At 38.3% G+C, this 16,146-nt stretch overlaps 1 protein-coding gene across 10 annotated transcripts in view; it reads right to left on the bottom strand.

Annotated features, from left to right (window-relative positions):
* Positions 1-16,146, bottom strand: part of EPB41 (erythrocyte membrane protein band 4.1) — a 159,614-nt gene that overhangs the window by 129,365 nt on the left and 14,103 nt on the right. Inside the window, exon 1 of one of the 10 annotated variants that reach the window (XM_023529226.1) lies at positions 12,428-12,640. The exons of the other annotated variants lie outside the window; for them this stretch is intronic. The gene's annotated coding sequence lies outside the window, so the exon portion shown is untranslated. Of the gene's footprint in view, positions 1-12,427; positions 12,641-16,146 lie in introns of those variants that run through there. 10 annotated transcript variants of the gene reach the window in all.

Raw genomic sequence — 16,146 nt, 5'->3', positions numbered from 1 at the left:
TTAAGCATTTTCAATATTGATGGAATAATTTAACTTGCCTTCTACTTTTAATATCATTGTATTAAAGACCTGCTTAAAGATTTCTCCTATCACAGATCTTGGATATTATTCATAAACAAGTACAACATACCAAGGCATAAATTGAATTTCAGTGGAGTTTTATTTAGAATTTTTATTTCTTTTTTTTTTTTTTAGAACTTTTATTTCTTAAAACCATATTCAGCCAGAGAAAAATAACAGTGACAAAAAGGTGGTAAAATAAAAAAGAACATCTCATGGATAGATGGTATATCTATAGAGAAGAGATTGATTTGCAATGAGATTATCTATTTAAGCAGTTAAACAATAAGAACATAACACAAATAGTTCAGCAGCTGTTGGTAAAAGTGAAGATAGCTGACAGAAAACAGAAGACCACGGAATCAAAGAGAAAAAAATGATTAAAAAAATAACCAAGGAAATCATCAAAATGTTAATATAGAGATACCATATGACCCAACCATTTCACTTATTCATATACCCAGGAAAAATGAAAACATATGTTCACACAAAAACTGGTACATGAATGTTCACAGCAGGATTATTCATAAGTCAAAAAAGTAGAGGCAACGCAAATGTCCATCAGCTAATGAATGGATAAATAAAATGTGGTGTAACTATATAATGGAATATTATTCAGCAATAAAAGGAAAGAGCTGCTGATACTTGCCACCATATGGATGAACCCTGGAAATTCTATCCCTAAGTGAAAGAAGCCAATCACAAAAGGCCATATATTACGTAATTCCATTTATATGAAATGTCCAGAACAGGCAAATCTATAAAGATATGAAGTAGTTAATGGTTGCCTAGTGCCGGGGTTGTAGGGTAAGAAATGGGGATTGACTGTAAATAGGTATAGGGTTTCTTTCGGAGGGACAAAAAATGTTCTAAAATTAGATTGAGGTGATGGCTGCACAACCCTGTGAACATAGTAGAAAACACTGAATTGTACATTTTAAATGAGTAAATTGTATGCTATGTTAATTATATCTCAATAAAGTTTCTTTAAAAAAAAAAAGCCAATGTCAGAGCATATATAAATCAAGTACAAGCTGGATTTTAAAAGAATGCCATTTAAAATAACAATAATTAGTTCTTATTCATTAAGTACCCACTATGTGCGGGGCACTATGTTAAGCATATTATATGTTATTTTAATCTTTTCAGCAATTCTAAAAGGTAGGTTACCATGTTAAATGTTGTATAAATTAACAGATGAAGAAACTGAAAAATAGGGAAGATAAGTAACTTGCCTAAATACACACAGTTAATCAGTATCAGAACCAGGATTCTAAACCAGGGCTGTGACTACAAAGTTCTTTGACCCTATTACTCTTTTCCTTCTTAGAAACAAGTCTAGGAACCTTGTATCAATAGCCTACTTCTATATCCTCTTCTGGAATTAACAATCTGTGATACTTCCTTTAACATTCAAACTCGGTCTGGTCAGGGCATTAGCTGTTCTGCCTTGATCACAACAAGCTGTGTTTATTATTACTGTTCTCAGCCAAACTTTGGACCTGATTAAATGCTAGGGTCTCCTCAAGCAAAACTCTGAGATAAAATTACAACAAACTAAAGTGTAGTTCCTTAGGTATCAAATGGTATTAAGAATCAAAGAATGGGAAGGAAATATTTATTGAGAGCTATTTTAAGCCAAATTACTGAACTATGATTGGAGATTATATGATCTGGGGTAAATGATTAAAAGGGAGCCACCCTCCCATCTCTACCCCAAAACCCCTCTACTGTTTGTTTCTCTTCTGCGAATGGTAATTAGCCGCTCCATGGGTAACTGTGGTCTCCCTTAAGGATTGTATAGACCTGGTATCGATCACAAGCAAGAAGTGGGTCCTCTCTCAGACATAACCACCATAGGCTGGCAAGATAGAGAACCCCTTTTTTTTCTGGGCCTTCTTTGGGTTGAGAGCAATGTGGACATGCTGGAGCCACTCCCAAGTACAAGAGTTAGAGACGGTTACTGCCACTGGAAGGTGTTGAGGTCAAGAAGAGAGGTATTCCAATAGAAGACCACAAACTGAAGAGTTTTATCTTGTGGACCAGGTTATATAAAAGCATACTAGTAACTCTGTGCTTATTTCCCTTTCGTACCTCTGAGACTTTAGTAAAGTACTAAATGTTCCAGTCTGGTCTCAGCTGTGTACTACGTAAGTATTAAGAGAAGACTCACCTCTGGGACAGAAAATTAAAGAGAAAGCAACACTCCTGATGTCAGCAAGGGATTCCCCAGGGGAAGGTGAATCTTTGGGAACAAAAGTCCTTGCTATGAGCTCCAATTATACCACCCCATATGCAGAACCTCCTTCTAAAGCCAATTTTGGAGGATCCTGACTTTTATTTATTAAGCTAGAAAGCAGTTTTTTCCTATCAAAAATTAACCTTATTGTAAAACCAGGACTATCTGATTCCAAAATCCATATTCTTATTGGCTGCTACATCACACTGCCTCTGAAATACTATTAATAGAAAACTGGTCAGCAAAAATATGGGAAAGAATCATTTAAGAGAAGGAGAGCAAAGGAAGAAAGGGAGAGAGAAAGGGAGGGTGAGGGAAAGAGGAGGAGAAAGGAAAGGGAAGGATTTCGCCAAAGCATAAAAACTCATTGTGGACTGAATATCAAAGATGGAAATATTTAAATTTAATATATGCACTTAGCATATGTGGAGAGTAGCACCTGATATAAATAGCTAGCATTTGATATGTGTTAATTCCCTTCCTTAGGAACAAAGACAAAAGCTATGTTGAAAAAATGCTGGCTTAAGTTTTAGCTTTTGAAAAAGTTCGAGTATAATATCAGAACAGCTATCCAACAACAACAAAGAATTCATTTCCTTATTGAAAAATTATTCCATAAGTAAAAAGAACCCAGAATTGTGATGACTATAAAGTTATACATCAGTTCTCTGTTTCAAACAAAAAGGGAACAAACTATCTCACTTCTCCAATATGTTTAAAGGCAAAAAAATATATGCAAATTCATGAATTTACTGTAAAATCATTGATTTTCTTATTTACTTTATGACAATTAAGTATATCTTTTTGTATCTGCTGAATGTCACAAAGATTCAAGGCACTTCAGATTTCAGGTGGCTTATGCACAAGTTCTGCAAAAATACCCTTACCCTCTCAATGAACATGGGCCAAACCCCTTCCTGTTTTTCAACCCTGCATGTTTACTTTCACATCTGCTGCAAAAGATCAAAGCAACAACGGGGACATCAACCACATGACTATGTCCTACCAACCCGGAAATAAAGCAAGAAGACAGAGTTGCTGTGAAATGGGTCTTTAGACACACAGGCTTAAAAATGTCTGAATCAAATCCAAAGATCACCAATAGACAAAACTATATAGTATATTTCTATATAGCTATATTTATTTATATACAATAATCATATCAACACATAAATACCCAATTTAAGTATAAAAAGGTATGGGTCAAAATGCAAAAATTATTCTTAGCCAAAGACTATTATTCCCCATCTCCATGAGGACAGATTTTATCAAAGGGAAAGGAGAAGTAGCATTTATTGAGTATCTGTATCTGACAGGCATCCTGCAAAGTTTATTTTTATTTGTTATTCTATATGTTTTTGTAAAATGTGGGTATTATCCTTATTTTACACAAGAGGAAACTGAGGCATAGAAAAGGACTTTAACAAGATCACAATCATTAAGAAATCTTTAGCTTTGACAGAGACCTGCATCCACATCTCTCCTTCCCTACTTGCTCATGGACATATTAAGTAAAGGTGTATCGGTAAAGAATGCAGCTTTAAAGCCAATTTTCAGTTGCTAGTTGTGTAACTTTGAACAAGTTATTTAATTTTTAACCTGCTACTTAAAATGTAAAATGAGATTAATCACACCTTCACACCTACTTCATAGGGTTGTGGTATGGCTTAAATGCAAAAATAATGGCTACTGTTTTAAATACTTCACATATATTAACTCATTTAACTGTCATAACAACCTTAAAAGGTAAGTATCTTTTATCATCCCCATGTTATATAACAAGTAAATTAAGGTACAGAAATTAAGTAACTTGAATAATGTCACCAGCTAAAGGGTGACACAACAAGAATTGAAAACCAGGAATTCTAGCCCTGGAGCCCACACCTTCAACACCTATGTCATACCTATAAAGCACACAGCACAGAGCTTGGCTCATAATAAGTCATCAATAAACACTAGCATTCTTATTTTACCTGGCATATAATACCACTCAGCAAATAGTGGCTGAAATGTGTTAAACCAAGTAAAAGAGCCAGAATTTTAACCCAGGTTTTACTTTGTGCTTTCCCCAAACTTTATATCTTTCTATAACACGACACCTCTACTCCCAAGTTTTTTGTGCATGCCTAATCATTTCTACTAATACTAGATCATTAAACATCCTTTGGACAAAAGCCATGCCTTCTACATTTTTGTGATTACATACACTCAGAGTCCTGCTCTTTGTGGAGAATCAATTAACATGTACTAAATGATCATCCCATTCCTCTGTGCAAAATCCTCCCAAGAATTCTCGCCTCAGAAAAAAATGCTGTAGCATAGTCAATAAGGCACTATATGAATTGCTCTTTTTCTAATCTACAACCTCCCTGAACTCAATTCCTACTATTTTCCCCTAGATCATTTTGATCTTGCCATACTGGCTTACTTAATGTTGCTCAAACACGCCAAACATGTTTAACCTTTGTGCATATTGTTCTTCTGCCTGGAATTCTCTTCTCCAGATACCACTCAGGACTCTGCTCAAGAATCACCTTATCAGAGAGGTCACCTCTGACCACTCTATCTAAAATATCCACCTCACTTCTCTCATTTGTCCCCTTAACTTGCTTTCCCTGATCCTCACTAAAATCTTGTATTTTAATCCTGATTTGTATACTTGTTTATTATTTGTCCTCTTCCATTAAAAGGTAAGCTCCACAAAAAGACACTTTTATTCTACTTTATTCACTGTATGTCTCAATGCACTTAGGACAGTACCTAATAAATAGATGATTTATACATATTTATTAAATTAATAAATGGTAGATGTATTAGCTAGCTCGCTATTGTACAATTACCTCCAAAACTTGGTGGCCTAAAACAACAAACATCTATTATCTCAGTTTCTGTGGGTCAGGAATTCAGGCATGGCTTAGCTGGGTGCCTTTGGCTCAGGATCTCTCATGAACTTACAGCCAAGCAGTCAACCAGGTTTGCACTCATCTCAAGGCTAAAATCTGTTTCCAAGCTCAAATGGCTGTTATCGGGCCTCAGAAGATCTGCTCCCAAGTTCACTTACATAGTTACTGACTGACCTTGGTTTCTCACTATGTGGGACTCGCTATAGGCTGCCTAAACATTCATAGGATATGGCAGCTGGTGATCTGAGTGACAGGGAGAGGGCCAGAGTGTCCAAGATGAGAGTGCCCAAGACAGAAGCCATAGCCTTTTGTAATCTAATCTTGGAAGTGATATTCTACCATGGATATATTCTATTAATTAGAAGTAAGTCACCAGGTCCAGGCTACATTCAAGAGGAAGGGATTATGCAAGGGTGTGAACACCAGGAGGCAGGGATCATCGGGGGCCATCTTAAGGCTGCCTACCATAGTAGGCATAATAAAAATCTTCAAAAAAACAAAAAACACACCTTTCCCTTTGGCCACCTGATATATTCTTTAGTATATTTATTTAAATATTATGCTATGGTCATTATGCAATCACTCACCCCAATGCTGGTCTTTTCAATATTACAAAACACCAAAGGGAGTACATTAACTATTTAACTTTTTCTTGTTAACCAGTGTTCATTAACAGTTATATTAGAGATAATACAAATAGTAAGGATTGGTCAACAAAAATAGCATCTGGAGAAAAAAAAGAATTATTAGATGAATCTTGCTAAATAGAAGACATCAACCTTTTTAAAATATGAATTAGATATTGCTGATATTATGGAAATATTATTAATTTTCTTAGGTATGACAATGAAATTGTGGTATGTAGGATAATGTCTTTATTCTTAGGAAAGGCATACTGAAGTGTTTTAGGAATAAAGTGTCATGATATCTGCGACTTACTTTCCAAGAAAATATGCTACATACACACATACAGAGAGGTGATCAGAAGCCAGTCAGAATTATAACCCAGGTCTTAAATCTTAATTATCTTAGAATTCACATTCTCACTACACCTCTGTATGTCTAGTGTGTCCCCTATGCTATGTGTCTAGCTACTGTACTAAGCACTATTTGTGTTTGGGGGAATAGGGAAGGCAATGAAAGACATGACAATGACCCTCTGCCCTCCAGAAACTGACGATCTCATCAGGGAATATCAGTTTTATATGCAGTATAAAACAAAATATGACAAATCTGGTGTGGAACAAATAAATGCTGCAAGAATTCAGAAGAGGCTATCCATAAACCTTCAGAGAATAAAATATCTTTAAAACGTCTTGCCTCTAACAGGTTTCTTATTCTTGGCCTTTCCTTTAAGTACTTCTCCTTTACTTGGAAACAACTGACTTGTTATTTCCTACCTAACAAAATTATCTGGAGACTATCTAAGCATAAAATGCACATGTTGCCTGTTTGGAACACAGGGTATGATTTTTAAAAATAAAATACTGTATATATTTTCACTGGAAAAAACACTAAATATACTATGTGGATTTTCTTGCCTTCAAAAGTAATTGTGTTATTTCAAGTGTTGAGGATACCAGAAAGCTTGAAGATTTAAAAATAACCTCAAAAAAGAGCTCATTTCCAACACCAGATGGAAAGAAATTACTCTATAAGACACATGTGTGGGAGGACATATATACAACATCATATGACACCATGCAAAAGGTTCATATCATTACATAATACCATCAAGATGAGCAGGATTCTGCAAGTAGTAAGTTAGCAACAGTATCGATTCTCTGAATCATTAATAAAGATAAAAAGGCAAGAAACAGCAAGTGGGTGGTTAGCAAAAAAAAACCTTCCATGTATCCCTATTGCACACTGAAATGTTTAGCAGGTAAAATTTGAGGGCTTAAATCCTTAGAGCTTTTGACAGATCTGCCTGTGTCCATATGGTCAAAAATCGGAGGTGTGGGGGATGAATTTCAACAATCTGTATCAAAAGTATTAAGGTAAAAGACTTTCCACTTGAAAATACTTAGAACTTCAAATGGGTAAATTAGAATACATGCCTGACATATAAATCAAAATGGTACTTCTTTATATCTGATTTTTGTACTCAAAGATATACTGTTAAGATCTCTTTGTGTTAAAATGATTCTAATATGGTTACTTAATTTATGTAAACATTTAATAATGGCTAAAGAGCAATCCCAAATGAAGCCTGGCATAGTACTATATATTCATAAATTACCAAAAGTATACATTTCTATTACACTTCTGGGTCACAGGCTTAAATTTAACCATTCAAAATAACTCTATGCTTTAATGCTGTTAAATCACTGAGTTTCTCACTCAAAACTTTTATCATAACTTTTTTATGGTTTAATGAAGATATTATCAAAATATAAAAGTTTTCTGAATGACTATTAATGTAGAAAGTATCTAAACCTCAGTTTATGTTATATCCAGTTAGAGGGACTACCAAAGTTGATTTGGATTAGGATAATTTTTGTAGAGGATAGAAAGCACAAGGTTGCATTTATAAATCACAATTAACTATAGGGATATAGTTTATATCCTATTTTATCTTATTTCCATCTATTTCCAAAAATAAATTGAGGTGTTTCTGTCTCTATTAATAAATAGAATTATAGATGTAAATTAAATATAGATGGAATGGAATTAGATAATATTAATAGAGCATCTTCTGCTTCTTCTAATCTTACTTATCAATATATTTAGTCATAGTTCCTATCCATTCCATCAGATAATCTTGCCTCTTCCTATCCACTATGCCAATATTACTTTAACCCTACCCAAGCTCCACTCTGCATAGCTCAGAAATAATTTAAATTTCTACAAGCAGAGACTGCCCTCAGAGTTCAGAATGATAGAAAAGGGCCTAGATTAACTTGGTGGAAGTGACCCATAGAGCCATCAGCCACAGAAGGAAGTAGCAATTTAATAAACAATCATAGTTTAATCCATATGGATTTATCTTGGAGATAATCAAGAGATATCTGCAAAATAAAAACTAGTCTTAATAAGTGCAATAACAAAATAACAAATAAATAACTAAACAAATAATACAATAAACCTGATGCCAGAAAGGCTCTGGAATTTCTATATAGAAGGGACTTTTAGGGGTAGCATATTTACTTGGTGACTGGGGGAAAGCTGATGAGGATTAGGAGGTATTGTAAAATCTCTCCAAGTCATTCCTTCAACTGTACTGGCCATATGCTGCCTTTCTTTAAAGTTCGAAGAACTAGCCAATTTATTTTAGAATACTTCAAGAAGGGTACAATCTCATTTAAATAAAAATAATTAGCAAAAATAAGTGTAAATAGGCTTCAATCACATTCAGACTCTCCCACTAAACTTTCCTAAAACCGACATCTGAAGTAGTGTCAATGAGGTAGTTAATTCTAAATAAAATAAGCACTCTAAATATCAAAGTTTCCCTTTCTAAGGACTTCAGTTTCTAAATACTGTTCATTGCTATAGCTTTTTTCTTTATCTTTCTCATTGTGTATTCATTAATAGCAGCAGAGTAAATCAAAATACTAATCTAACCCAGTGTGTACACCAGAGTATTTGTTATACTGCATTTTACTGAACACATCATGAATCCACTCAAAAAAGGGACACATGGTAAGCCACAATTGCCATATCAACAAACTTAAATAAATAACAACAAAAAAAAAAACATTATTTGGAGCCTGGCTCTTCTCTAACTAAAAGCTATATAAATGCAATGATCAATTATCTTCCAATAATTCTAGATCCTCTACATAAATAAAGCCCGTAACTGATCAATTCATCATGTTATTTTATAATTTTAAAAGGTTTTTAAAGTTTCATCTTTGGGGGCTTTATTCAGAGAAAAAAGTTGTTAGAATTATTACTGCTTAGCTTGCAAATAAAATAAGGTGATTCTGTGCTCAAGCAATAGGAGAGAAAACAAGTCCTTTAGTGGTAGCAATGAATCTGCATCTGAATATACATGTGACCAATCATGAATTTGATGATACTTGTGGAAAAACACACTGGCGGCACTGGGGCAAGCGAGCTTCTTAGATAACAAGGAAACAACAGATCATGGTCTAAATGTACGCTCCTCTTGATTTCAGAATCAAATTAAGCTCCAGATGGCCATCGATATTCTAAAGTTATAAAATCAGATCACCAATATTAAATTGTATTCGGACATTCAAAAAACAATATAAGCAAGCCCTATCACATCACAAATTAGACACTACATATTTTAACTCACAATCTATTGGTAAGCAAATCAAAGCACTTGCAGAGAATTCAAGAATCCCTTGACTACTAGGCAATGCTTCTAACAAGGCTAACTTTTAAACTTTCTTAGGAACAGGAGGAAGGAAATCAAATAGCATTATAAGCATACTATATCCCATAATATGAATTTGTTTAAAATTAAAAGCATATACTAAGGAATGAGATGGAAGGCTAGCTCTGTAATTTCCAGAAATGCTAAACTCAAACTGTTCAAAAGAAAACATCATGCTGGTGAACTTTACATGTGGGGCATGAAACTGACAAAAGAGAAAAACGGGAAAAATATAGAGATCATAAATGCCACAACCATTTTTTTAGAGGAGACAGGAATCATTTAAAATCATTTGTTAATTTAAATATTAGCTTAGAAGTGTTTCTTAAGGGAAAAAACAAAGGAGATAAGATGAAAGCACTTTTAAATATACAAAGAGGAATGTCTGTGTATTATTTTAATATTATATAAATTATTATATCATGTTATTTCATACGTTATATTGAGGATATGCCTAATTTAAAACATAGGTTTATTCACCATATCTACTACCCGAACACAATAAATATGAGTGTTTAACAAGCATTAAGGAAATGTGGACCCTTAGACCATCAAGAAAGAGAAGATGCAGAAAGCAAGCAGAGACTCACCTAAGAAATAAAACTTTTTTCTATTGGCTTGGTCTATTTGTTGCCAGCCAGTTTCTGCTCATTAAACTTATCAATGGTGGAGTTCTTAGTCCTGAGTAGAATGAAAGCCTAAGAGATTTCTTAAACTACCATCAACCATCACCTACCACAGGGCCACACACATTGATGGGACACTTAGGACCTAAATCCTTTTAACACCAGTTAAATTCAACTAGCTCGCCATACTAATGAAGCTCAAAGAAAATCGAAACAAAACAAAAATTCCATCAAGTTCTTTCGACATGGAGAACTTTTCCCCACACCTCGAATTACTAATATATGAAACATTTTTAAGGTAGGAAAACTGAAAAGTCAGGAGGAATATATATGACAAACATAGAAGGAGCCACATGCCCAAAGGTACAGAGATGGGAAAATAAGAGTAACTGCAGAGCAGTTCTTTTTAGTCAGAAAACATAACAAGGAGAATAAAGGTGGAAAGGTAGAGTGAGGCCATATTGTGCAAGGTCTTACCTATAAGACATTTGGTATAAAACATTAGTATAAATGTTGGGAGAATTGTGATGAGGCCCAAAGATTAAAAACATTTACTTCTAAGCCTGAATTCAATTATAAAAGGGAAAAAGTACCATTTCATTACTAGAAGAAAGAAATCACGTTAGCACGCTGAGCTTGGGTCTATCAGTGAGTTCACTTTTAATAGTGGCAAAGATGAACTGTACTTCAGTTTCCAGAGGGATATAAATAGTGCCTATCTTCACCTTAATTATAATCTTCCTGTAGAAAGCACTCTGAATAACACCTTGATTCCAAGGCAATTTCAGTTATTATACCTATTTTTTTAATCTCATTTATTGAGTACATACTGTGTGCCAGATATTCTGCTATATACTCTACTGGATTATTTTCATAACACCCCAAGAAACTATTTTATAAAACTAAAATTTGTACAGTTAACGAAGAACTTATGTTTCCAATTTACAGAAAAAGAAAATGAAAAGTACGTCATTTCCATAAAAAGTAAGGGTTAATGCTACACTTACAAAATTGGGATAAGAAGAATTATATAAAGGAAATATACATATCTGCTTGATTAAAAGGGTCAAACCAACTAAAATTTTTGCCAGGACTGCGAATACAGAAAACAGTAATGAGCAACTGCATTGACAGAGTACAGTATATCCTCAAAAGAGTATAAATCCACTATAATAAAATCCGAGATACAAGACAGAATCATTTCTTGCAATTTTCCCTAAAAACAACAAAAAAAGAACAAAATAGCAGCTGTGAAATCACCCAGACTACCAAAAAAAAGCTCAGCATCTCTTTAAAAAAAAAAAAAAAAAAAAGTCACTATCTCTTAATCAGCAATACATGCCCCAAACCGACAAGTCTCCACAGACTAGTCATTTATGGTAGGGTACAGTTAGAGAAACAACAGGATGACAGTCGCTATCATATGACCAGAAATCAATCCGTCAGCAATTTGTTTCACGTGAGATCACTCTCTCTCTCTCCAGAGAATGCCTGATCCCGGGAAGAATAATCCTGTTTTGGCAAACCCCCACCAGGAAGAACAGCCTGCTAGTGAATATCGGAGGGCGAGCCTCCAACCAGTCTCTCCACAGGTAAAAGCAGCCCAGCGAGCAGGAGGAAATATTTCCAAGCCGACAGATGCGCGAACTGAAAAAGGAGGTCACGATGCTGAGAGAAAAGATTTAACCCTTTGGTCACAGAAACCGTGGAGACTAAGAGGAGTGCATTTGAGCCCTCGGGTTTGGGGAATTTTTTTTTAATGACGCGAGTGTCTATGGCGGGAAGGCCTTAAAGTCCTCGCGGGGCTCCCTCCGCCCCCCAGATTGTGCCCGACTTCTCCAGACAGCCCAGCTACCTCGTCACGAAGAAATCGCTCTGCGGCTGCACCCAATACTCTCATCGCCCCAAACCTGCAATTCTCCCCCATCTGGTTTCCTTCCAAGGTTTCTGCCCACGGTGCAATGATTAAAAGACCAGACGGTACCGATTTCCCCGCGTCAAAAATATACCGCAAGCCTAACTTTGAAACGCTCCCCCAGATCAGCCCCCGCCTCTTTCTCCTCAGGCCGGCCGCGTCCCGGCTCCAGCCCCTCAGCCTCCGGAGTGCGAAGGCCAGAGAGCCCGCGCCCCGGGCCCGGGGCCTACGGGGGGCTGGAGACAAAGAGGCTGTGGCGCCGCCGCGGCCGCCAGGACCGTCCCCTCGGGGACAGCTCCGCGCCTCCAGCCCCGCTCGCGCGCCGCCTCTCCTCACCGGTGGCTCTGGGGCCCGGGCTCCCGCGCCCCCTGCTGCAGCCGCCGGACGAACAATGGCAGGAGGAGGCGCCGGCGTCCGGAGACTTGGGCCCTCTGCGGCTCGCGGGCTCGCCGGCTGCAGGCGGATTGACTGACTGACTAACCCACCGGCGAAGGGAGGGTGCAAGTGAGCGAGCGAGCGGCCTCGGCGCGCGCCCTCCCGCCTTCCCTCCTTGAGGAGAGGCCGGCCCGGCCCGCAGCCAGCCCGCCCGCGCGCGCCCCTCCCGCTCTGGTCGCCACAACATTGTAGTAAATTTCTATTGGACAGCGCCGGAGGGAAGGAAGGGGCCGGGCCCGCGGCCCATCAGCCCATTGGCTGAGGCCAAGTTCTGGCTCCTCTGGTTTTCCCCCTCCTCTAGGCCGGTAAGAAATGGGGAGGGGAGGAAAAAGAGGGGGAAAGGCAAGGGGCTGACCGCGTGTGCGCACGCGCAAGTCGAACCCGCTCTTGAGTCCGGGTGTGCCCGGCCCCTGCAGCAACCACGTAGGGAATGAGGCAGTTAGTGCCCAGGTCGAAGGTGAGGCCCTTTTCACTGGGAGAAGAGCCAAGTAAGAGGCTGAGATTTGGACTCCTCAAGAAAGCTGAGGACGCTGCCAGTCTACCCCAGATGACTGCCCCCTAATGCAGCTAGTGACATTGGTTAAGTCACTGAGCTTTTCTGGTTCTCAGTTTCCCCATCTACAAACTTGACTATCTCTAGGCGCCATTCTAACTCTGACGTTCAATAAGACTTTACCTCTCCTGGCAGCTGTGTAAGATCTTAAATGAAAGTTGAATATTGTGGCCACACCAAGATTTCAGCTGTCTTCTGCATTTAAGGGTCTCCTAATTCTGCCCTGGCACTATCAAAATCATAAAAACCTAGTTGACAATTGCCTTATGTGCCTTTACTTCCTTTCAGAAGTTTCAGAGGTCCCTTGACCCTCTGCTTTTCCTGCCACGTTGGTCTCTGAACAGGCAAAAAGAAGGCTCTGTTTTAAGCATGGTCCTTATAAGATAAGACAGGTTCTGGTACTCCCATTTTAGAGATGAAGAAACCCAAGCAGAGAGGCCTAGACCTGCTAGGATAAGAAGCCAGGCAATCCGACATGAGAGCCTGTATATGCCAGCGACACTGTATCCTGATATCTAATCACAGCCCTCTCACTTCTCAGCTCAGCCTCTAGAAACAGACTGACTAGGTTCAATTCTCAGACTCCAGCTTTCCCTAATTGGCCTTCTATACGTCTGTTTCTGACTCCATAAAAGGGGATAATAATAACTCCTACCTCATAAGAATTACTATAGAAATTAAATGAGTTAAAATATGTAAAGCGCTTAGAACAGCTCAAAGTAAGTGTTAATTATTACTGCTATCTGGAGACTAAAATATGGACTGAGAGGTGTGAAGCTGGCTGACATTATAATAAATTTGTTAAACACCCAACTATTGTCAGCACTGAGCTGAGCACATTATATCAATTATCTGTTTGAAACATCTTGAGAACCCCTTGAGGACCACCTAACTATCTAAAACAGCTTCTACTCACACACCCTTGTCTTGCTATAATTTTGTGCTTCATAGCACTTCCTTCTACCTGACTTTCTCCTATATATGTATTTATTTGTTGTCCTTCTCAATAAATTGCTGCCATTTAGAACCACTAGACTGCAGGCTCCAGGAGGGCAAGGACTTTGTCCCTCTTTTTCATCTCCTGGAACAATGCACACTCGATAAATATTTGTTGAATGAGTGAACAAATTATTTTATATATAAGAAAGCTGAGGCTTAAAAGGTCAGGTGACTTGGCCAAGGTCATTCTGTGTACTGGGGTGAAGCACCTGTTCTTGAATACTTTGGTCCCCCGCCACAGGTTCAGCCATGCTTGTGATCAGGGGAGCTCCAGCCTTACCACCTCTGTGCCTCTGAGGCTTCCTTCACCTATCAGACCTGGAAATCAGCTACCATGAAGGATAAATCCCAAAGACCAGTCACAAGATGGCTCACTACTACCACCATTATGTTATGCAGCAAATTCAGATTCATTGAAACCAATATTCTCTGTTCCATGAAGTGCTAGGCAATGACACATCAGATTTAAAGAGGCTTGGTTGGATGCATGGAGTATGTAGTATTTATAAACATCACCCTGAAAAAAGTAGGGGCCTCTGACTAGCAGAAGATGGCTAAACACAAGGCAGATATAAATCGCTTTTAAAGTCAGCGTGCCATGCAATACCACACCAAGAACTGTTGGCACAGGCTTTAGAATCTGAAATTGGCACAGGCTTTAGAATCTTAAATTCTAGTCCTGGCTTTTAATTCTTAGCCTGGAGATGAAAGGGCTTTGTAAACTACAAAATACAATCCATACAGGGGGATTTTTGTTATTAATTAGGTACACACCATCATCTGTTAGGTTAAATGCCCAATCCCTGACTATAGCTAGGCCCAACACATAGTAGGAGGTGGGGGAGTGGGGTAAGTAATACCCGATCTGAAGGCAGAGAAACTACCCTTACTCACGTGCCCATCTGCTTTCTCAGAAGAGGCCTCTGCAAATCAAACATCGAGTCCCAGCTCAGCCTACAAAGGCTGCTATTGGGTACCAAGGGTAAAGGTCCCAAGCATCATCTCTACAGCTAATCTCTTAGGCAGAAACTCAGTTCCTGCCCTGCCTGCTCCATGCTCACATCTGGGTGGTGGTTGTGCCATGCTCCAGGCCCCAGGACAGGGTCTCTAGGGGCCATCTCTATCCCGCCTGCCAGCTGAGCCCGCCACTGCCTCCCCCACTACCTCCTCCTGTTCTTTCCTAGGGAATACAGGCCCTGTTAGCTGCCTGTCAGCCCCTGGAGTAGTCAGGCCACTAAGGGGGAAAAAAAAAAGACTGTATGAAAGGGTCCTAATCCTTCTCTATTGCAAACTGAGCTCCAGCAAAAGCAAACACCAGCTGCATGGAAGAGGGTGAAATTAGATGGTGAAATTAGATGGTGACCAGTGGGGAGACTCAGGGAGGGTAGATGGCGCCTCCGATGACCTGGAAGAGATGAGACTGAAAGAAAGTGGGGGGTAGAGTAGGGGCACAGTTGTAGTCTGAGCCATTCCCAAATCTGGGACGTGGGTGGATTAGGGACACAGCTGGCCTGACACCCCAGTGATAGGGCTCATAGAAAACATTTATCTGTTGGGGGGGGCGGGGTGGCAAGAGAAAAAGGAGGCTTTGAAGAGCTGGGCCCACCAGCAAACTATTCTGAACAGTCACTATTGAATAAAAAACAATCCTAGTACCAAAAGTATACAAAGAGTAGAGCTTTCCATCCTGCCCATGGTCATAAAATCGCAGCCATTTTAGATTTTTTTAAATACAAATGATAAATCAAATGAGCTATAACAGGATGGGAAAATTACTGTTCATACAGTGGTAAGCTTTCCTAAGGGATTATTTTTGGTAGTAGTACTTGAATTCTTCATTGAAAATATATAGTAAAATTACAAAAAAAATTTACCTTAAAGCCATCAATCAAAAATAACCACCATCAATATATTGATGAGACTTCTCTTCACATACCTTTTCTTACTGATACACTTTTTCATCTTTTGTATATATTAATTTAAGTCACATGTAATTGCTGATTTTATAGGTTAAAAATGGTCAAATATCAGCAACTGCATATGATTCAAGCTTTCTTGAAATTTAGAT

This window comes from Pteropus vampyrus, unplaced genomic scaffold (genome assembly GCF_000151845.1).
Source record: "Pteropus vampyrus isolate Shadow unplaced genomic scaffold, Pvam_2.0 Scaffold36, whole genome shotgun sequence".
Taxonomy (NCBI): domain Eukaryota; kingdom Metazoa; phylum Chordata; class Mammalia; order Chiroptera; family Pteropodidae; genus Pteropus; species Pteropus vampyrus.
This window is presented reverse-complemented; position numbering and strand designations above follow the sequence as displayed.